Source organism: Panthera uncia, chromosome D4 (assembly GCF_023721935.1).
Source record: "Panthera uncia isolate 11264 chromosome D4, Puncia_PCG_1.0, whole genome shotgun sequence".
NCBI lineage: Eukaryota > Metazoa > Chordata > Mammalia > Carnivora > Felidae > Panthera > Panthera uncia.
This window is the reverse complement of record NC_064807.1, coordinates 46,048,219-46,071,170: the sequence shown is the minus strand read 5'-3', so window position 1 is coordinate 46,071,170 and position 22,952 is coordinate 46,048,219. Positions and strand designations below refer to the sequence as shown.

Below are 22,952 nucleotides of genomic sequence, written 5' to 3'. Positions count from 1 at the left end.
GGGAGGCTTTGCAGGCCACTGGACCTCACAGACTATCCTGGCAGGGGAATCCGTGTGGCACCAATTACTGATGTGGGGAGGAGAGTGGGGTGTGGCAGAACATCTGCTCCCTACTCAGCCCCCTGAAACCATGGGGGTGGGAGGAATGCAGTTTTTCTTTTCCAATTTCCTAGAGTACGGCGGTATTGCCAAAAAGGTTTTCTGCTGATAGGCTACCCTTTTCCTAGTTTGGCTGGGAAGAATAGGCTTTTCTTAGAGTGCTTCCCCCCACCCACCCCCCGGTCTGTGCATGTTGGTGGTTTCTAGTTACAGGCTTCTGCAGCGCCATATCTGGTGTGTATGGGGGAGCGGGGGTGCCATGTGGTTCCTCAAGTCTGGAGATTCCTAGGAAGTCTGTCTTCTTCTTCCCACCTTTTGGAGTTTTTCAGCTTGTCTGTGCTCTTACGTTCATGAATTCTTACCTGTGAGAGAGCGGACCTTTGCCTTTGTAAAAGGGAGAAATGGGACTACTCCATCTTAGAACTAGTAAGTCCAGTACTACGGTCCAGTAACCGTTTTTAAAGAACTCTCTGACATTCAGTTTGGTCAGAATATCTGCATGACCTTGTCAAAAGAGTCGTGTGTGTGTGTATGTATGCTCACAAAGAAATATGTGAATGACTAAAATTGTCCTTCTTCTAATATCCATTATATTTTGCCTTCCTTTCACACACACACACACACACACACACACACACACACACACACACATTTTGTAGTGTTCTTGTTGATCTGTCTTGAAAGTTTACTTGCACTTTTCTTTTACCCAAACTCCAAGCTCTTTCCATATCTTTCCCTGTGATTCCTTGCCTTTGGTTTGATGTGAAAAGTCAAGAGTAATCCCAAGTATCTACCTATTATTTTGCATCTGTTTGCTCATGTTGCGGGTATTATAATTTGTTTTAGTGGCCATGCATGGAGCTTAAGCTCAGAACTCTGACTATTCACCTTTGTATCTGTAGCATCTGGGCTCAGTACCTGAGACCTCACAGATTCTCAGTGACTATTTGTTGAATAAAGTACCAATATAAGCACATCATCTATTCACATTTGTATCTCTATGGAAACCCTTCTTTGCATAGCCTTATTTGCAGCTTCTTAATTTATTTGAGAGTGAAAGGTATGGCCTCCCTGATATTGGGCCATCTCACTGTGTAAGCTTGGGTAGTTCAGTATTTCAGTTATCTATTGTTGTGTAATAAGATACCTTATCAAAAACTTAATAGCTTTTGGTGTGCCCGAGTGGCTCAGTCAGTTAAGTGCCCAACTTTGGCTCGGGTCATGATCTTGTGGTCTGTGGGTTCGAGCCCTGCACAGAGCCTGGAGCCTGCTTTGGATTCTGTGTCTCTCTCTCTCTCTCTCTCTCTGCCCCTCCCTGGTGGGCACTCTGTCTTGCTCCGTCTCTTAAAAAGAAATAAACATTAAAAAAATTTTTTAAATACCTAATAGCTGTTGTGTTTTGTTTTGTTTTGTTTTTAAGGGAGAGAGAAAATGCATGAGGAGGGGAAAGGGGCAAAGGAAGATAGAGAATCCTAAGCAGTCTCTATGCTTAGTGTGGAGCCCAATACACAGTTCAATCCCACAGGGTCATGACCCTGAGATTATGACCTGAGCTGAAGTCAAGAGTTGGATGCTTAACTAATTGAGCCAGCCAGGTGCTCCAAAACTTAGTAGTTTAAAACAATAATGATTTTGCAATTTGAGTAGAGCTTGATGGAAACACCTTATCTCTGTTCCATTTGCCATCAGCTGGAGTGTTGTGACTTGCTCTAGAGGATATACTTCCAAGATAGCTCACTCACATAACAAGTCGGTGCTGACTGTTTGCTGGGAACTCAACTGAACCTGTCAGCCAGGGGTCTTGATTATTCTCCACATGAGCCTCTCCACATGGTTGCTTGGGCTTCGTCACAACACGGTGGCTGGATTTCAAGAGGTAGAAGCTGCCTTATTAATCCATGGCTTAGAAGACTCGTAATATTTCTTTCTTTGCACAATATTGCACAAATCGTTCTTAGATCTAGCATAGAGTCAATGTAAGGTGGGAATATAAGCTCCATCTCTTTATGGGAGTTGCAGTTTGTATGTAGAGGGAGAAACTGAATTATTTGGGGCCATCTTTGGAGACTAACTCTCTTCCTTCAGTTTCTTTATCTGTAGAGTGTCAAATGGGCAACAATAATACGTATATCATAGACTAACTATGAATGTTCTAGGAGAAAATGTATGTATCAAGTTTAGAATGATTCTTGGCACGTGGTAAGTGGTCAATACATTTTAGCTACTAAGGCTAATTTTTCTTGGTATGAGAATGGAGAATTGCAACAAAATGCTAAGTTAGAGAAGAACATACCTTTTCCTCCATGGAATTTGTGACATCTTCTCATGAAGTCCAGTTAGACAAGTTTAATATTTCCTTTGATCGCTTCAATTAATGCATTTTCTTTGATTTGCTTCTATTTCTCAAAAAACCAATAGAGGTTAAAAAAAAAAAGAGAGACCTCAAATCAGTAGCCATCAAGTGGAAGGAATAACCCACAATTTTGTTGTCTAATAACTTTTGGTGTCTTTGTTGGAATCCTTTTTCTTTTCATACTCACTTGTGGGTATTTTTGTTCTTGATATCACTTTCCAGTCCCTCCACATTGCACTTTGAAAAAGCAGTTCTCTCAAGAGATATAATGAAGGATATTGGAATGGCATGCCCTGGGAAGCTGCTCTTGGCCCGGTCTTCGGAAGCACTCATGTGCAGAGTTATTCCTTTAGGAAAGTTACATATCAGCAGAGGTCATCAGCCAGATAAAATCCAAGGCATAACCAGGTAACTTCCAAGTCACGTAATCTCTACGTTTTAGTAATTCCAGCAAAGTAATTTCTTGTTACTATAGACAGGGAGTGATGCAGAGTGCTGCTAAAATTCTTAAGTTCATTATTTTTAGCAGTTGAAATGTCAGCCAGGTCAAAGTGCATGGTGTCTTTGTAACTGTCTTGATTTTGTATAAAAAGATCTATCATGTTTGTGCTAGGTTCTAATAGCACTGCTCTTCTCTATTCTTGTATTTTGATTCTGTGTCTATACCTGTAATTTTTCCAAGTGATTAAGACCACGAGTTATTCCTTCTACAGCTGACATTTCCTTATGTGATTATTCATCTCTTTAGTTCTTTTAACAGCCACGTTTTATTAATGATCATTTACTGTGCAGTAATAAACTCTGTATCATTTAGTCCTTCTGGAATTTCCTGATCCTTGATTACAGTGTAACATATCGCCTGATTAATTGCTCATCATTGCTGTTTTCAGCTTCTGCATGAACTAGTTAAGGTTATTTTTTTCCCTTTTTGGTTTTACCATCCCCTGAAGATTTTCATTTTCAACAAATGTATTAGTTGTCTTCAACTTCTATCACTTACTTTTTTGCATTCCCTGATAGCACAGAGCATATACTGACTCCTTGCAAATGGTTACCATTTACTCGTGTTTCGGTCGAGCACAGTGATTCTCAGATTTCAGTGTACCTTAGAAGCACTTGGAGGGCTTGTTAAAACATAGATTGCTGGGTCCCACTCCCAGAGTAGGTCTGGGTATGGCCAGAGAATTTGTATTTCTAGCAAATTCCCAGGGGTGCCCATGCTGCCTGTCTAGGACCAAGAGTGGAGAACGACTAGCATAGCAGGTTAGAATGGTGGTTAAGGGCCTAAGTTCTGGGTTCAGCTAATATGGGTTCAGACAACAGCTCCCAATCTTGGGAAAGCTAAGGTCTTACAAAACTTTAGTTTCTGCATTAGTAAAATCGGAAGAGGGCCAACCTTTTAGACTCCTTGTAAGGATTAGATGAGATAATCCCCATAAAGCACTTAGTACTGTGGCAAGATGTCGATGCTCAATAAATGTTAGTATTGGTATATTTTACAAGATATAAGGAATTAATGTTCAAGTTTAATTACCAAAATTAAGAAAATGTGCCTCCTTTCACAAATCGGTCACTCTTCTTTGGATCTTGATTTTCTATATTGCTGAGTTAGAAATGCTATTTAAAAAAAAAAAAAGATTAGCCATGTGGACAGAAAGATGCAGTAGAGAGATCATGAGATTTGGAATCAGGAAAACGCCTGGGTTCTAGTCTAGACTCTGCTATTCCTGGCTTTGTGACTCACAGCAATTTTCTTCTCTCTCTGATCCAAGTTTCCTGTAAATATCTTCTAAAGTGGTGACATAAATGGTAAGGATTGTTATATGGATCAAATGAGCTAGATCATTTGGTAAGTTTATTTGAGTTTAATGTTCTATAATATTATTGTCATTTTTATTGAGAATAAGGGGCTAGCACAATTTTTTATTCCAGATTCATTATCATTGTGGAAAGTCATGCATCTATGGAGTAACAATTATTGAAAAAATTTTTTCATTAGAATTGTTTTGAGGTGGTATTGACTCTCACTGGGAATTGCTAAACGCTTACATATGTGAGATGTTATTTTCTATTAGTAACCTAGTTAGATCTCTTTCTTATTGGCTGAAATGCTGGCTCATCTTCCGAACTTTTTACCTGGAGGGAATTGACATCTGAATGACCATATTTTCAAATGATGCTGAGGGAGAGAGAAATAATTATGCTATATCTGATAATGATTGGACCAAAAATGCACTTAGAGAAAGCTTTGTTCTCATGGTGTGAGTTGCTGAGTTTTGATAATAGATTTTAGAAAAAAAATCAGGGACTTCTTTGCATTGGATACTACAAGATTCTTTCAGAAGAGGAAAGAAGTTACACGTAATCAGAAATTTTAAATGTAGTGTTAAACACTGTGTTTAAAGATACCAAAATGAACCACTCACATTTCATGCTTTCAATGCATTTTTCTGTTGAAGAAAGCAGAATGACATGCAAAAGTCACGACATACATTCCAAAGAAGGCCGAGTCAGGGGGCAGGGGCGATGCTGAGGGAGACAAAGGCAGGGAGGTTGTTTCTGGCTGGGAAACCAGCACCCTCCCATTTTCAGGCTGCGTGCTGAGCCACATTAAGCCGGTGTGTCTGAGTATCATAAGGAGCCTGAAAAGGACTTTGTGAGCCCAATTTATTGACCTTCACAAAGGATTATATTTAAACCATCTCTGACAGATGAGAATCTATCCTCCATTGGGGGAAGAAATCCTTCCCTTGAAGGAGATTTTATAACCTTCCTTATTAACTCATTTCAGTATTTACCATCCTTTGCTTGCTGCAGAGAAACCTGTTTCAGCTGCCACAGGAACATCAGGATTTGTCCTCTCTGGACTTGCTGAACACAAACTTACATCTTTATGTAACCAAGCATCGTCATCTCTCAGGGGCCGCCATGTCACCGTCTCATCAGTCGATTACACAATTAAACAATTGTCTAGGAATCAGGATATAGTCATGGGTAAGAGCATCAAGGGTCAGACAGTTCCAGATTAGAGTATTGGTTCCATCACTTTCTCGTTCCTGTGACCTTGGGAAAAGTTACTTAAAACCTCCAAGCCTCAATTTTCTTACCCATACAACTAGGGTAATAAACACAACATGTCTACCTCCTAGGGTTATTGTGAAAATGAGATTAGAAAATGCATGTTTTAGGTTGGGCTACATGAAATCATTAATATGTGCCCATTTTGACCACAAAAATAGCAATCTCAAGTGGTTCACACTAATAAGTGGCTTAGCAAGGTACCTGAATTTTATCAAAGATTTGACATTAATAACAATTTTTATAAACACAAAACTTTAATAATATATTAACATATATGATGTTAATCTAGTATATATAGCATAATATAATAATCATATTATTGGCATCATTGTTACTGCCGTCGTGTGCAATATTCAGTGTAGGTGCTAGAGGATATTCCTGCAAACAAACCATTCTGATTCCTGGTGCTGTGTGTGATGCCATAAATGTGTGGAAGATAGAGCATCTAGGTCGGCCTGCAGAGGTAAGGGAAGGTGCCCGAGAGGCAGCAGCACTTGAACTGGGTTTTCTAGGGTCAGTTGGAGATTTCTGGATAGACAAACCTAGGAAGGAAGATAGAGCAGAAGAAAGATCATGGGCCTAAGCCACAGAGGTGGGAGGGGATAGGGGACACTCAGTGACTCACGGTGATTCTGTGCGGTGAGAACATAAACTGGGACGTGGGGGTGGAAGGAATTGAGAACGGAGGAAGGAGAAAGAAATGTCTTGAAAGAGAGGTAGATTTTACTGGGGAAGTGTCATGACTGGTTTTGCCAGTTTGAAAGCTTCCTCTGGAGGTTTTTTGGAGTGTGACTGGCCTGGAGCAAGGGTGGACGCAGAGGGATGTGGAAGGAGGCTACTGCAGTAGTCCAGCTGAGCAGTAACGTCAGCCGATCCCAGGGCGGTAGCAGTGTGCTTGGAGAGGAGTGGATGCAAATGATATGTTTATGTTTTAAAGGTCCTAGTGATGTGTGGGCTCAGTCAAGAGGGTGACATACAAGTTGACTTGTGCGTGTGTGGCTTGGGCCCTGGTCACACTGTTCCTGAGACACAGGACATAGGAGGAGCAGGAGGAGAAGACTGGGGCATGGAAACAGGGTGGGAGAGCGCTGAGGACATAATGAGATGAGCTTTGGGCATGTTGTGTTCAGAGTGTGTGAGAGCATTCCATCCATGTCCTCTGACTTTCCTAGGGACTGATGTCTCTGATCTTACTGCCACATAAGGTGTCCTTGAGTGCGTACCAAGGGACTCATGAGGCTCTTGCCTGGGCAGTTTGGGAAGATTTCACATTAGATCTCAGTTTCGCTGGAGTCTTGCCTCCCTGAGGACATTGGTCATATACCTGTGCTTAGATAACAGTTGAGTACAAAAGGTAGCTAACACTAATAAATAGAACATTTACTATGTGTTAGGCACTATTTCAAGTGCTTTCTGTTAAAACATCATTTAATTTTAGCAACAGCTGTATAAGGTGGGTAGTGCTCTTTTTTTAAAGTTTATTTATTTTGAGGGGGGGGCGGGGATGGGAAGAGAGAGAGGGAAAGAGAGAATCCTGGGCGGGCTCTGCACTGTCAGCACAGAATCCGACACAGGGCTTCATCTCACAAACCATGAGATCATGACCTGAGCCAAAATCAAGAGTCGGACACTTCATGAACAGAGCAGCCCAGGTGCCCCAAGGTAAGTGGTAACCTCATTTTATAAACGAGGAAATTGAGGCTCGTGGTGGTGGAATGACCTATGCAAGGTCCTATAACTAATGAGTGGTAAAGCCGGGGTGCACACTGAGATGGAGGTCTCCAGGGATTGTGTTCCTAGAAAAATGCCTAGGTGTAGAATTTGGCCTAGGCTGGAGAATTGAATTGTAAGTTCCCTGTCTGTCGGGGTGATTACAATTGGATTTTAGTGTTGTTAAAGCAAGCCTTATTTGATCCAAATTACTTCACATAGTGCTCTAAGGTTTGTAGATTCCAAAATCTAGTGTAGGGGTTAAAATTTCCTCTGTCTAATCCACATTCTCCAATGGGAATGATTCTAGGTTTTGGTCCTAATCTTACTGTATCTGGTGTATTATTTCATTTTGCATTCTAGTTTGGGGCTTCTAGTCTTAGGAGTCAGAGAGGAGTTACAATTCCAGGTGATATTTAGTCTCTGCGGTAATTTAAGTTCATTGCTTATTTTTAATTTTGATGGAAATAGAGATTTTTGTCTTCTGTTTTCTTTTCTTCTTCCCTGAGCCACCTGTACGATGTGCTGGTGTCCAGCATTGTTACAATCCCTCCATTCATCCTTGCTGTGAACTACGTGTTTGTGTTTCCCCAAAATTCATATGTTGAAGCCCTAAAGGTAGGAGGTGGGGTTTTGGGGGAGGTAATTAAGTTTCGAGGAGGTCATGAGTAGAGAGCCCTCATGATGGAATTATACCCTTAGAGAAGGATGCCAGAACTTCCATTTTGCCATGTGAGTACACAACAAGAAGGCAGTATCTGCAAGAGGACCTCACCAGTCCCCAGAACCGTGAGAAACATGTTTGTTTGGAGCTGGACACTGCAGCATTTACAGAATGGTACACACAGCTTCTGCAACTCCTTCTACTATGGTCAAATAAGTAGTTAGCTTTTCTGACTACCAAGATAAGAGTGTGTAGGAACCATCTCTGCTTTTCTAGGTGAGAAAGGCGGCTGGTGTTAAATGGTTCCAGGTCTTTTGTAATGACTCCTAAAACTTTGATAGTAGTAGAAAACTTTGGGAGAATCTTCTAAGTGAGAAGCTATTAAGAGCCTAAGGGGCATGAACGGGTCTGGGAGAATTAGCCATGGAAGACTTACCCATTCCTAGAATCCATGTTGATCAGTAACATTGGTTCTGAAAATGGCTTAGAGATAAAAATATCTTTCATAGAAAGATGAAGGTCTCCTTTCATGAGAAAAGGAAGATGCCACGTTTTTCTACAAGCTTTGTAATGGCCTCAGCTAATATAAATCATGGGTGGGTGTGGGAATAGGAATAAAAAAGGCATGGTTGCTAGATTCCTTTCAAAGAACAATCTTCATGAGTCATAGTGACTGATTACTATGTGTAATGAAAGATAGGAATGTCAGTGATGATGGAGTTTTCAAGCCTGCCTAAGTGGGGAAATGTTGGTGTTATTGATGAAGGAAAGGAATTAAGCATGCTGAGCCCAGTGTGGATGGAAGGAAAAGGACGAGATCAGTTTGGCAAGTGTTCATTTGAGGGGAGAAAATGGAACAGCCAACTAGGCATGTTCAGCAGGAATCAAAGACAACACAGCAGGAACTCGAGTGAGAGAACAAGGTGGAAGGTATAAATTTGGGTGTCATTTATACAGGCATGATCCAAGAAGCAGACAGAACATTTGCAGCAGAAGAAAGAGCTCAGCACCGAGGCTGAATTTTCAGAAATGCTGAGAATTCAGAGTTAGGGGACAGCAAGGAGAAGAAAATCCGGGGGTGGAGACAGATCAAGCAAGGAGGTAGAATGACTTACCTTGGAAGTGGGTGGAGGCCATTTCAAGGCTTCAAGACAGGTGATCAATATGTCCTTGAGCTTCTTATTCAAGAAAGGTGTCAGTAAAGGAGGAGTAATAAAAGGTGGCTAGAGCAGACACCAAGATAATACTGAAATTTTCTTTCAAGGTGAAGGAGAAACACACAGGTTGGGTTGGAAGTCTACGCAGACGGAAAGTTTGAAGATGCCAGTGAGGGGGAATAAATATAGCAACAGTATCTCTCAGATGGGATCTAGCTTTAGAGAAAAAGGACATAGATTCCTTTGAGCTGGAGAGAAGGACAAGAAGGGTAAAAATGAAGGTTGAAAAAGATCTTTTTAAAATGAAAGTGTTAAAGAAGGAACTCTCTAAAGTTGCTCCTTAAAAATAGAATGCAGAGTTATTTATCAAGTAAGAATGTGGATTTCAGAAGAAGTAAGAGATTTTGGAGTAGCTATTGGTAGATGTTAACTAATCACCCACAAATGAGGAAAGAACTTTCAGCTAAGTAGTGAGTTGCTGAATTTGAGTAGCAATCACAAAATAAATATTTGTTGAGTTCCTTCTAAGTACCAGGCACGTGTACTTGAAGCCAGAATATAGGCTTACATCTTTTACTAGCAATTCTCTGTGACCAAGGCTCAGGGATACAGAGAATCAAGGGAGAGGACTCTAGAGTAGAAGGAAGGACCATCCCGAAGAACATGGTGGGCAGGCATCCAGAGTGCCAGGCCACTCATAACGTATTCTTCCAGATTCTGATACTGTTTCTTCTTGTATATGGACAAAACTCACCACCTTCAACATTCCTTAGAAAATTACATCTGGATGTGGGGTCCCTGGGTGGCTCAGTCAGTTAAGCATCCTACTTCAGCTCAGGTCATGATCCCACGGTTTGTGAATTCAAGCCCCACATCAGACTCTCTGCTGTCAGCACAGAGCCCACTTTGAATCCTCTGCTCCCCTCTCTCTCTGTCCCTCCCCGACTCTCTCTCTTAAAAAAATGAATATTAAAAAAAATTACATCTGGATGTTAATAAGCTGGAGTCAGGAATAAGGAATAGTTCCCAGAAAGGGGGGAGAAAATTAGCATTCTTTGGAAAAACAAATAAATGAATAATTTTTAATAGTGATGTTTGATCTTTTCAGCAGTTTTATTAGGACTCACTAGGTATGGCTTTCTTTGTACTTGTCCAAAATATTCATGAATAGTAGAATGGATAAGTAAAGTGTAGTCTGTTTATACAGTGGAATACTATACAGCTAGGAAAATGAATAAACTACAGTTATACACAACAGCATGGGTGAAGTTCACAAACATTCCGTCGAGTGAGAGAAGACTTACACAAAAGAATACATATTTTCTTCATTTATTAGGAAGTTGATATGTGATGTTAGAAGTCAGGAGAGCTTTACATTTGACTAGGAGTGATAGTATGAGAAGTCTGCTAATGTTCTATTTCTTCATCTAGGTGGTTTCATTTGATCTAGCTGGTTTCACCTAAACTAGGTATTTACCTTGTGATAATTCATCGAGTTATATACTTTGAGTTTGTATGCTCTCTGTAGTATGTTACACTTAAAAGGTTTTTTTTTTTTCCTACAGATATACTTGTTATCAATGGGAAGAAAAAAGAAACCCATTTGAATTTAGTTTGAAGAAAGCAAACTGAAAATCTATTGAATATCACAGATATAATATTCCACTCTTCATTTTACAGACTAGGAAACAAACATTTAGATCTAGTAAATGCCCGATTCTAGGTCTCAGAGATAGTACAGGGTTAGAACTGAAGGCCGTTCTTGAATTCCAAATCAAAATCCAGAGCTTTTCACCAATCTCCCATAATATACACATAATATACATAGATCCTTTTAGCTCTCGAACCAAAGACTGCATTCATTCATTCATTCATTCATTCATGCATTCATTCGGCATCTATTGTGGGCCAGTCATTGTGCTAGGCTCAGGGTCTCTTGTCTGCTTCCCTGTAGCCCAGTGAGCGTTGTAATACAAAAATAAACAGCTTCTAAGGAACACATGTCGGGAGCTATTAGAGCCCAAGTAGATCTTGGATGTTGTCCTAGAGGTATATTTCATGTGTGTTAGATATTCTGAGAGGCATGTGTTCAGTGGTTAGGTGGGTAACCTGGGGTAACACTGCCTGGGTTGAAGCTTTGGCCATATCACTTACCTGCTAGGCATTATGACCAAGCTGCATAACTTCAGCTTAGTCACACAATCTCTCTGTGCTTCAGTCCTCTCAGCTTTAAATTGGGGTCAAATTCTGGAAGTTAATATACATAAGTACTTAGGAAGGTTCTGGGCACATAACAGCAGGTACCAAGGATGAAGGGCGGCTCATTGGGAAAAGTCTGCCTCAGTGGATAGGAGCATTTTCTTACTGACATTGTTTAGAATTGTCAACACATGGTAGTCAAAAAAGCAGACTTGTTTTTGTTTGGGGGGGGCGGTATTACTGTTTTTTAAATTCTCTATAGATGATTCAACTCCTTATTGCTTGCATCTGAAGCAGATCCTCCCACTACCCACCCCCCCCCCCCAGCCTCTATATCACCAGGTACATAGTAAGCACTACATAAATGTGTGCTAGTATTCTTTAGGTTTGGAAGGCTACGGAGCAATTCCCCCAGAAGAACTGGGGGGGGGGGGTGGTAGGGTGGGAGGAGGAGGCCATCCTGACAGAGGGAAACAGCACTTGCAAAGGCAAGTAGGTGAAAAGATTGTGTTCATTCAGACCATCAGTTAATACTCAAACCAGGAAGAGAGCAGGGCTTTCCTGAGGATAGTAGTTCCATTATTGGAAAGGAAAGCGAATCACTGTGAATTTTACTTTGACAGGCATCAATGAAGGCCACTCACAGTTTCACATGAGATCCTTCTGCCTTCAGTTCAACATTTTCCCCACTCCTCGGCATTGTACTCGGTTGCCTTTCTGCTCTAGAGAGTCAAGGATGGCTTGAAGATATTCACCCTTGAGAGCGTAATTCTGCCAACAAGCTGTTTCTGTGCAGTGCTTCTTACTGCACCCAATGTGAGAGCCTACTTTGACGATAAGAATAATCAACTGCTTTGTCTTCTAGAGGGTTCTTAATGCCAACAGTCCGTACTTCTCTATGAGTGCAATTAAATAAAGGGAGGTACAAAGCCCAGTTAGATAATTCATAAAAGCACAACTATAGAGAGAAAAATTTAGCTTGGTTTTTCCATCAGTCAGTGACTGGGCCACTACCAAGGTAAGGGACTCCTCTACACTGAGGACTGTCATACCATCGTGGGAGCCCACAGCGGCAATTGAAGTCATCTTACTGAAGAGCCCTAGGGAGGACGGTCTTACCCTGCCTGAGCTGCTATAACAGAATACCACGGGCCATAACAAACAAGAAAGCACCCCATACCTGTTAGAATGGTTATCATCAAAAAGATAAGAGAAAACAAATATTGGTGAGAAGGTGGAGGGGAAAAAACCCTGTGCACCAACGGTGGGGATGTAAATTGGTGCAGCTGCTATGGAAAACAGTATAGGTGTTTCTCAGGAAATTAAAAATAAACTTACCATATGACCTGAAAATTCCACTTGTGGGTATAGATCCAACGGAAAGGAAAGCAGGATTTAGAAGAGATATCTGCACCCCAAGTTCACTGCAGCATATTAGTCACAATAGCAAAAATATGCAAACAGCCTAATAGTATATAGAATATTGCTGAGCTGTGAGAAGGAAGTACATTCTGCCACTTGTGACAACATGGATGGAACTTGAGGGCATTATGCTAAATGAAATAAATCAGGTAAAGACAAATACTGTGTATGTGGAAGCTAAAAAAAGCTGAACTCATACAAACAGTGACTAGAATAGTAGTTACCAGGGGCTGGGATGGGAGTGGTATAGGGAAAAGTGGAGATGTTGGTCAAACAGTACCAACTTCCAGTTATAAGATGGATGAATTCTGGGGTGCCTGGGTGGCTCAGTCGGTTAAGCAGTGACTCTTGATTTCGGTTCAGGTCATGATCTCACAGTTCATGAGGTCGAGCCCCGCTTAGGGCATGGAACCTGCTTGAGATTCTCTCTCTCCCTCTCCCTTTCCCTCTCCTTCCCCCTATCAAAAAAATAATAAATAAACTTAAAAAAATACAAATACATTCTGGGGTTTAATATACAGGATAGTGCTTATAGGCACTAATACTCTGTTATTTACTTGAAAGTTACTAAAATAGTAGATTTTAAATGTTCTCACCACAAAAAAAGAATAGGTGACATGAGGCAGGTGTTAGCAACAATATGGTGGTAATTACTTTACAGTGTATACAAGTGTATCAAGTCAACACATTATATACCTTAAACATACAGTGTTAGATGTCAATTGTATCTCAGTAAATGTGGGAAAATATGTAGGGGGTTGATAAAATTGACGTATTTATTAGAGAAATTGTAGAGAGTGCAATTGTTCCAAATAATTGGTACACAGCACCTGAATCTACCTGGAACTTTTTGGAACATCTGGAAAGGAAGCAAAGTGCCATTTGCATAATGTCAGCGCATTCCCTCTGGAAAGTGCCCCTGCTCTCCCATCATTGGATATGGGATATTATCACAGTGAGGGCTACTGTTTGAGGATACCATGAAATCTTTGCAAGTGTAGGAAGAGCTTTTGTCTTTAAAAGGTTGTGTCAAGATACCGTTCTCTGGTCTGGGCTTTGGCTCTTGTCTTGCCAGCTTCTGTGATCATTGGCAGGTACTGTGAGGCCTCTCCACCTTCCTAAGGTTTTATGAGTCCAGCAGGTCTCTGTCCTTATCTTTGTTACCGTGGTCCCCAAGGAGGCTGAGATTGTGTTTTGTTTTGGTGGTGGAGGGTCCTATGACATTTAATCTTCGGAACAACCCTGGCACCATAGGTATTATTAAGACCAGTTTTCACACTAAAGGAACAGATGTAGAGACAGTACACAACTTGGCCAGGGTCCTGCTGCCAGGAAGTGGTGGGCTCAGGATTTAAACCTCCATCTATCAGCTACTAAATCTTACGTATGCTGTTATGTGGCAGCATTCAGCAGCATCCCCGTTTGTGGAGATGAGTTCACTATTTCTAATCTGTTATTGATTAGCTTAAATTGTTGGAAACCTATTTCAGATGCTGAACTAGAATCGGTTTCTTTTTATTTATTTCTATATAAAATTGCCCTGTAGGAGCTGTACAGAATGTCCACTTTTTTTTTTTTTTTTCTGACAATCACTTTCAAATACTTGAAGGAAACTCTCATATATAGTTGGGGATGGATCCATAAAGAGGCGGAACATGAAGAAGAGCCATAGCATTTGAATTGATGGAAATGAGAGAGACGGACATTATATAGATAATCAAATATGATGACAATAGAATGATTTGTTGAATGTTCATCATGTCCAGTATTGTGGTGGTCACCTGCTATGCATCATCCTGAGTTATTCTCATGATGCTGTAGGTGGATGCTGTTGTCACTTTATAGATGCAAAAACATACTCAAGAGATGTGATGTAATCCAGTTCACCCAGGTATTAAGTGACAGAGGTTTGAAACTGGGCTTCTGTGATTCCAAAAACTATGTTTTCTTCACTAGCCTGGGCTTGGGTCTTGGCTATGCAAATTAAGTTACAAAAACAGTGTAATCTGTTTATCAGTCTGAATTCAGTGGAGTACAAGGCTGGGAAGGTCTTATTGTTTTTCGGTCACCAACTTAAACACGCTCTGCCAATTGACTCCATTCTTGTCCTCCGTTAACATCTTAAGAGGATTCCATTGTTTTTTTAGGCCTTTTTAGTTAGGACAAAGCCCAGCCCATGTAAGTCTCAAGTTCCAGTCTCATTTCTTTCCCTTTGTCCAACGCAGACCCAACAACCCAAGACAGGTAACCTGCAGTGCACTCATTTAATCTTTTTTTTTCCCCTAACTCTTTCACAGGCACTTGAAGCAGAGAGCAGAGAAATGGTGAAGGTCAAGTGACTATTTACTGATGATGTTGGAAACGTCTTTGACAGTTGCTGCTTCTCAAGGTAACTCTGATCAGCTACTGGTGCTGTCAGTAAGGCCAGCGTCCACCAATGGGTTAGATGTCAGGAAATGAAGGAGAAAGGGGAAGCCAAGTTAAGGTTTGGATGACAGGAAAGATGGCGTTTACGGAAATGGGCAGGCTGGAAGGAAGTGAGCTGATTGAGGATAGGCATAATCCAAAGGGCATGGTAGAAGCTTCTGCATGATGACTTAAATTGGAAAGACAGCTTTTGCTTTATGGAACTGGTGTGTTCCAGCTGTTGGTTCTAAAATGAACTCAACTGTTCTTGTTAACTGTTATTATAAAATCAAGGATGTATCCCCACAAGGAAAAAGGAATATTCTCAATAGACTCAATTAAAAACGTTTGGTGAGGGTGTAGTTGAAATGGTGGCCAGTTTTCCTAGCCCCTGTGGGACTATTGTCCCACTTAGTGGTTCACTTCTCCTTCGCTGTGATTTTTTGACTCCTCAGTCTCCCCTAGGCTGTCAAGCCCAATCCTGATCCCTTTGGGATAGAATGTAGTGTGGTGTCTATTACTGGACGAATGACTGCACAGTCTTAAAGCACCTGGAATTTTCTGGCTGGCTACAGAAGATGTCACATTTGCATTCAGGTTTTACATGCTTACTCCACTGCCATTTCTTACCTTTGGAACATCTCTAAAAATAAAACAACCTACTCAGAGCACCCATGAGGGTAACTCTGACCTGTATCCCTTTATCTTTACATGAACAAAAATCCTCCCAAAAAATGGTCTATAGACATGGCATCTCATATTTCCTCAGACCCTTAGTTGTCGTGTAGATTTAACATTCTTTGTGTCTGTATAACATTTATTGGTCTATTATGAGAGAGCTCTCTTTTGAACCAGTTATAAGAAAACCCAATTTAGCAAATGGTAAGTTATGTCCCTATCTTTGCCCCCTGAGTGATTTGATCTCAGGCACCACAGGAAGTTATGGAGGTTTGGAAGGAGAGCATGAACAGGAGACGCCAGGAGATCGAAGAACTTAGGGACACCTTGGGAAAGAGAAGAGACATAAGGAGGGAGGAAAGGGCTACTGGCAAAGATGAAATTACTTTAGAAATATTTCTTCACTGGTTTCTATGCGGGAAACCTATAATACCAATCCCATTGAAAAGACTGGGTCAATAGAGTTACCTCCTGAACTCTCAATTTATAGCACCAACATTTTCTCTAACTTTGTTACAGCTGAAGGCAGGAGTCATGTTGATACAAAACACTATTACAACTCTTCTTGAAAAGAAGAAAAAGATTTTCACAAATGCTTCCCTCCTCGTTTATTGTCACTACCGTTTTTCCCCAGACTACTCTCATTCTCGGCCCACGTAGGAAATCAGAAGATAATTTAAAATTAAATGATGATGGCTCAGAGCTTCAAGCACTTAAAAAGAGAGAGGAAAGAAACGCATCACATCTTGACAGGGCTGCGAGTGAGGGCTGGAAGACTGCCAAGGAAGCCCAGAAGCGCCATTGGCAAGAGGGGCTTTGGTACTTTGTGTGACCAGAGGGGACCTGTGCGACATTCTCCCTCATGCCCTGGGATGGGCATTTGAAGTCATGAAAACCTAGGGAAGAGTTGAGAAAGAATGGAAAGCAGGTGTACACAGAGCATTAGTGAGTTGGGAAAATCAGGTTGAACGCTTGATTTACTAGTTACCGTCTTGTAATATAAACTTTCTAGGCATTTCTTCCTGTACCTAAAATAGCCTCACAGAATATGAAGAAATAAAATAAAATTATATGTATGTATACACACATATACTTATATCCATATATATATATATATATCCATATATATATCCATACATATATATATATATATATACACACACACATACACCTATATATGTGCATGTGATGTGTATATATCACACACCCCACATGCAGATAATTTTTAATCAGTACAGGGGTTGACATATAAAACACTTCTAGTAATGGTATTAACTATTTTTATTATAGGATATAAAGCCAGCTCTTCAGCTTACTTTAGCATGAGTTCTACTTGCCCATATGTGATGATATGCAAATCACAAAAAGGGCCCTCCCGTTTAGCATTTTCCATATCTTTGCAAGGTTCTCTGACTGTTAGAAGTAAAAAAAGCATAGGTGTCAGAGTCTGACAAGTCAGAATTCAAATTTGTGCTCTGCCACTCACGAGCCGTAAAACCTGGGACAAGTTACCTTTCTGGGTCTCAGAGTCCACATCTGGATAATGGCGTTATTTATTATTTCACAACGTGGCTGGGAAATTTAATGAGGTGAAAAGTATGTAACAGTGCTGAGCAGATTGCCTGGCATATAACATACACTAAATCAGGGGTTGGCAGACTTCTGCCCAGGACCAGATAGTAAATATTTTAGGCTGTGCAGGCCTAACTACTCAAGTTAGTCATCATAGCATGAAAGCAGCCAGAGACAATATGTAAAAGAATGAGTGTGGCTGTGTTCCAATAAAACTTTATTTAAAAAAGACCTGTGGGTCACTCTGGGCCTGTGATCTGTAGTTTGCAAATCCAAGCACTTAACCAATATTAGTTTCTTCCTCTTTCCCCACTTGTCTTCTCGGAGATTTAGGTTTTCCATATGTGTAATGTTGAAAATGTTAGTTTATTTATTCAGCATCTGTTGTGTACCAAGGACCGCATAAAGCACAATGAAGAACAGAATGAATAAATTTTGCTTTTACCCATGAGGGGCTTAAGCAATAACAGAAAATGTTTAACTTATCTAAGTTTGGTCTTTCTTCTTAGCCAGAAAGTGATTTAAAAGTATTTATTTCATGGAGCTTTCATGACAAAGAATTATGTTTAAGTGTAGATGCAGTGGCAGCCATTGTGGAGAAACGGTTATGGGACTTAGCCTTTCTTCTCTGAAGAACTGTAAAACTGGGCAAAGCGTATGAATAAACTGTTTTCAGACGTTGGACAACAGATAGCACAGGACTGCGATGCTTGAGATAGGGAAAACACCATATTTTACTACAGCTTTCTGCCTGGGGCCACCATCCAAACCTCAGCTCAAATAAGTGAAGCCCAAATGAAAACAAGTTGAGCCCAATTTTTTTAAAAAGTGTGTTTGTTTCTTTTTGAGCAGTGGTATCGCTGACTAGAGGCAGGAGAGAGTAGAGTTTGGGGCTGCTGATGTAGCAGGAAGTTACAGATCAGGTTACTGAGGAGTAGACAGATACATAAGATGGCTTCAGAAATCTGCATCCGGGTCTCCTTGAGTTTTGGGGTGAATAGAAAGCTGGGTATGCATAGATCAAGATTCAGTAAGATGAGGCAGAAAATAGCTATTGGATAACTGAACTGAGCAGAATCTTGGAGGTTGCATAGTACAGGAAGATGGAGTTACAACCATCCAACATGGAGGGACCTCATAAACACCCTGGGCATTCAGTTGAGACCCCACAAAATTTATAACTGAAGAGTAGGGCTACTCTAGAGTCATCATTAAAAAAGCTTAAAACCAAACCCTGATAGAATAAAGCTGATCTGTCAATAAATTAAATGCCTGCCGTAACAGAATACAATAGTCTTAAAATTCAGACTTATATAACAGCATAGAATCCATAATTGAGTATACATAATATATGAGAAGATATGCAAGGAAGTAGGAAAATGTGACACTTAAGTAGGAGAAAAATGAGTCAATAGCAACAGACCCAGAAATAAGCGCAGATCTTGAAATCAGCCGATCTGTTGCTCTTTTTTTTTTTTTTTGCCACACCCACCTCCCTTCCAGTCCCCGATCCCTAACCCCTAGCAACCACTAATCTGTTCTCTATTTCTATGATTTTTTTCATTGCAAGAATATAATAAATTAAATTACATAGTAGTCAACATTTGGGGATTTGCTTTTTGCACTTGATTTAATTCCCTGAAGATACATTCAAGTTGTTGCATGTATTGATAATTTGTTCCTTTTATTACTGAGTAATATTCCATGATGTGGATGTGTCATTGTTTGTTTCACTGCTCATCCATTGAAGGGCCTCTGGATTGTCCCCACTTTTTGGCTATTACAAATAAATCTATGTACATATGTGGACAGGTTTTTTTGTACGGACATAAGTTTTCACTTCTCTGGGATAAATGCCCAACAGTACAACTGCTGAGTTCTATGGTAATCACAATGTTTAGTTTTGTAAGAAACTCTTTTCCAGAGTAGCTTTATCATTTTATAATCCGCTAGCAGTATATGAGTGATCCAGTTTTACTGAGTCTTTGTCAGTATTTAGTGTTGTCACTGTTTTTTTACTTCAGCCATTCCAATAAGTTACATGAGATGCATTTTAATTTTTTTAATGTTTATTATTATTTTTGAGAGAGAGAGACTGAGCACAAGTCGGGGAGGGGCAGAGAGAGAAGGAGACACAGAATCCAAATCAGGCTCCAGTCTCTGAGCGGTCAGCACAGAACCCCATGCGGGGCTTGAACTCACAAACTGTGAGATCACGACCTGAGCCAAAGTAGGACGCTTAACCAACTGAGCCACCCAGGGACCCCATATGAGATGTATTTTAAACATAAAGACATAGACGGTTAAAAGAGAAAAAAAACCCATTGATCATGATAAAGATGCAATAATTACATCAAGGATAGACAAAGTAGAGGTCAAGGAAAAGAGTATTACCAGAGATAAAAAGGACTGTTTCATAATGATATAAATAATGAATTAATTATTATTCATCAAGAAGACAAAACAATCTTAAATGTGAATGCAACTGTGACAGAGCCTCAAAACGTGTAAGTCAAAAAGTGATAGGACTGAAAGCAAAAATAGACACATCCAGTATCAGAGTTGGACATTTTAACACTTTTCTCAGTAACTGATTTGACAAATAGACTAGAAACTCTGAAGATATAGATTTAAACACTGCTATCAGCCAACTTGACCCAATAGATAATTATAGCACACTATTCAACAATTTAGGACATTTTCTTTTGAAGTGTACATCGGATATTTATCAAGAGAGACTATTTGCTGAACCATTAAAATGTGTTCACAAATTTAACATTATTGAAATCTTTTAGAGCATATTTTCTGTCAAAAAATTAAATTAGAAATCAATAACAAAATATTGACACAGTTCTCAAATATTTAGAATAAGAAACACACTTCTAAATAATATATTCACCAAATAAAAATTACAAAGATAATTAAGGAATATTTTAGTAAATGGTAAGAAAAACAAAGTATCGAAGTTTGTGGGGTACAGGGAAAACATTGTTTCGATGGAAATTTATAATGGCAAATCTTAGAAAGAAGAATGATTTTAAATCAACCATACATATTTGTACCTTAGGAAGATAGAAGAAGCAAAGGAAATTATACCCAAAGTGAACAGAGGGAAGGAAATAATAAGGAATAGAAATTGATGAAACCTAAAATGAACAGACAATAAAACAAATCAATGAAATAAAAAATTGATTATCAGAAAAGATGAATAAAATTGAGAATTGATCTTTCTCAGCTGGGGTTCTGCAAGAGAATTAGACTTAATAGCACTAGATTGTCTATTTTCTCTATTTTAAGTTACACAGCCAATACATTTTAGATCAGTAGAAAAAAGTTTATTTCATATTATGCAATAGATGCTTTAGAGCATTAGGGCTTAATTCTTTTATGCAGTCCTACTTGGGAAGAGTTGTCCCAGCTATACTGATAAAATTTTTAAAAGAAAATGGGAATTTCAAACTATCAATACCGTAAATATAAAAGGGGCCATCACTATAGATGATGTGGACATTAAAGATGAGGAAGAAAAATGCTATGAATGACTATGCCATGAAATTTAAAAACTTAATAACATTATAACTGTGTTGAATTTAGATAAGTTAAATTTATAACTTAAGGGTGTTTGGGTGGCTCACTTGGTTGAGCAACCAACTCTTGATTTCAGCTCAGGTCATGACCCCAGGGTTCTGGGGTAGAATCCCCTTGTCAGGCTCCACTTAAGATTCTCTGTCTCCCTCTCCCGTTCTTCCCTGCTCGCACACTCTCTTTCTCTAAAATTAAAATATAAATATATTTGAATTTAGAATAACTGAATTTAGAAATATATAATCAGATCGTATATATAACAAAGTGGGATTTGTCCAAGTGAATGCAATATTGTTTCAACATTTGAAAATCAGTTAATTGAATCAATTTAATAAAATTAATGAAATCAATTAAAGTACAATATCACATTAACAGATTAAAAAGAAAAATTATGTGATTAGCTAAAACGCAGAAAAAATACAAAATTTAACACTTATGATAAAAACTTTCAGCATAGTAGGAATAGCAGGGAGTCTCTCAATCCAACAACACCTGCAGCAAATTAATGGTGAAATACTGAATGTTTTCCGTATGATATTGGAACAAGACAAAGAAGGCTACTTCTATTACTTCTATTCAACATTGTGCTCCAAGTAGTGGCTAGTGTAGTAAAGCAAAAATAAAAAACATACAAAAGGAAAAATGCCAATATAAATGTATACATAGAAAATTTTATGAGGTTTATCAAAAAAGATCCTAGAACCAACATATGAATTTAGTAAGGCCACAGAATACAGTGTTGATATACAAAAATTAATTGCATTTCTGTGTAACAGCAACACAATTTGAAGATTGAATTTTAAAAACCCATTGCTTGCACTAGCTTCAAAACATTAAATAAATATACCCAAGAACTCCTCATTGAAAACTAAAAAATACTACTGAGGACAACTAAAGATCTACATAAGGGAATAAATAAACAATATTCATGGATTGGAGGAATATGTCAATGTAAATTTAATGTAAGATGTAAAATTTCCAAAATTTATCTATAGATTTTCAATGCAATCTCAAAATCCCAAGGCTTTTTTCTTCTAAAAATTGGCAAGTTGATTCTAAGGTTACTTGGAAATGCAAAGGACCTACCTAGAACAGTTAAAAAAAAAAAAAAAATCTTGAAGAGGAGAAACAAATTAAAAGATATATACTAGCTGATTTCAGGACACACCATGAAGTTACACTAATGAAGTAAGTGTGATCATTGTGATAGTGACTAACAATAGATCTTTAAGCTTGATGAAACAGAATAGAGAGTTTGGAAATAGACAATTAGTTATATAGTCAATGTGATTTTTAACACAAGAGTCAAAGCTATATTCAGTGGGAAAAAAGAAATTCTTTTCAAGAAATGATGCTCAATCACTGGATATTCACAGTGAGGAGGACAAAAACCTCCAAACCAACTCAGCCCTAACTTCGCATTTCACTCAAAAATTATTTCAAGATGGGTTGTGGAGGGTGCCTGGGTGGCTCAGTAAGTTAAGCATCCTACTCTTAATTTTGGCTCAGGTCATGATCTCACAGTTGTGAGATCAAGCCCCACATCGGGCTTTACACTGAGCATGGAGCCTGCTTGGGATTCTCCTCTCTCCCCTTCTCTCTGCCCCTCCCCTGCTCATTCTCTCTCTCTCTCTCTCAACCCCTCCTCCCTCCCCCTCCCTCCCTCCCTCTCTCCCTCTCCCTCTTTCTCTCTCTCAAAATAGATAAACGTTAAAAAAAAAAAAAAAAAAAAAAAGATGGGTTGTGGACCTGACACAAAAGCTGAAAGTACGAAGTTTCTAACACTATATAATGGAATATCTTCATAACCCTGAGATAGGTAAAGTCTTCTTGGAAAATAATAACCATAAAGGAAAGAATTGACACATTGTTATTTAAAATCATGAACTTCTGTTCACTAAGAGTATTCATTAAGAAAGTGAATAGGTTATTGTGGGAATAAATATTCATAATACTGTACAAGTATATGGCAAAGGACTTGTATGTAGAGTATATAAAGAACACCTTCAATTCAACAGTGAGAAGA

General features: G+C 39.3%; 1 long non-coding RNA gene across 1 annotated transcript; it reads left to right on the top strand.

Annotated features, from left to right (window-relative positions):
• Positions 1 to 2,654: 2,654 nt before the first annotated feature.
• LOC125915704 (uncharacterized) lies at positions 2,655 to 16,786 on the top strand. The gene is made up of 3 exons (XR_007455730.1): positions 2,655 to 2,860; positions 14,983 to 15,074; positions 16,289 to 16,786. It is a non-coding gene; the product is annotated as an uncharacterized LOC125915704 (long non-coding RNA).
• The last annotated feature ends 6,166 nt before the right edge of the window (positions 16,787 to 22,952 follow it).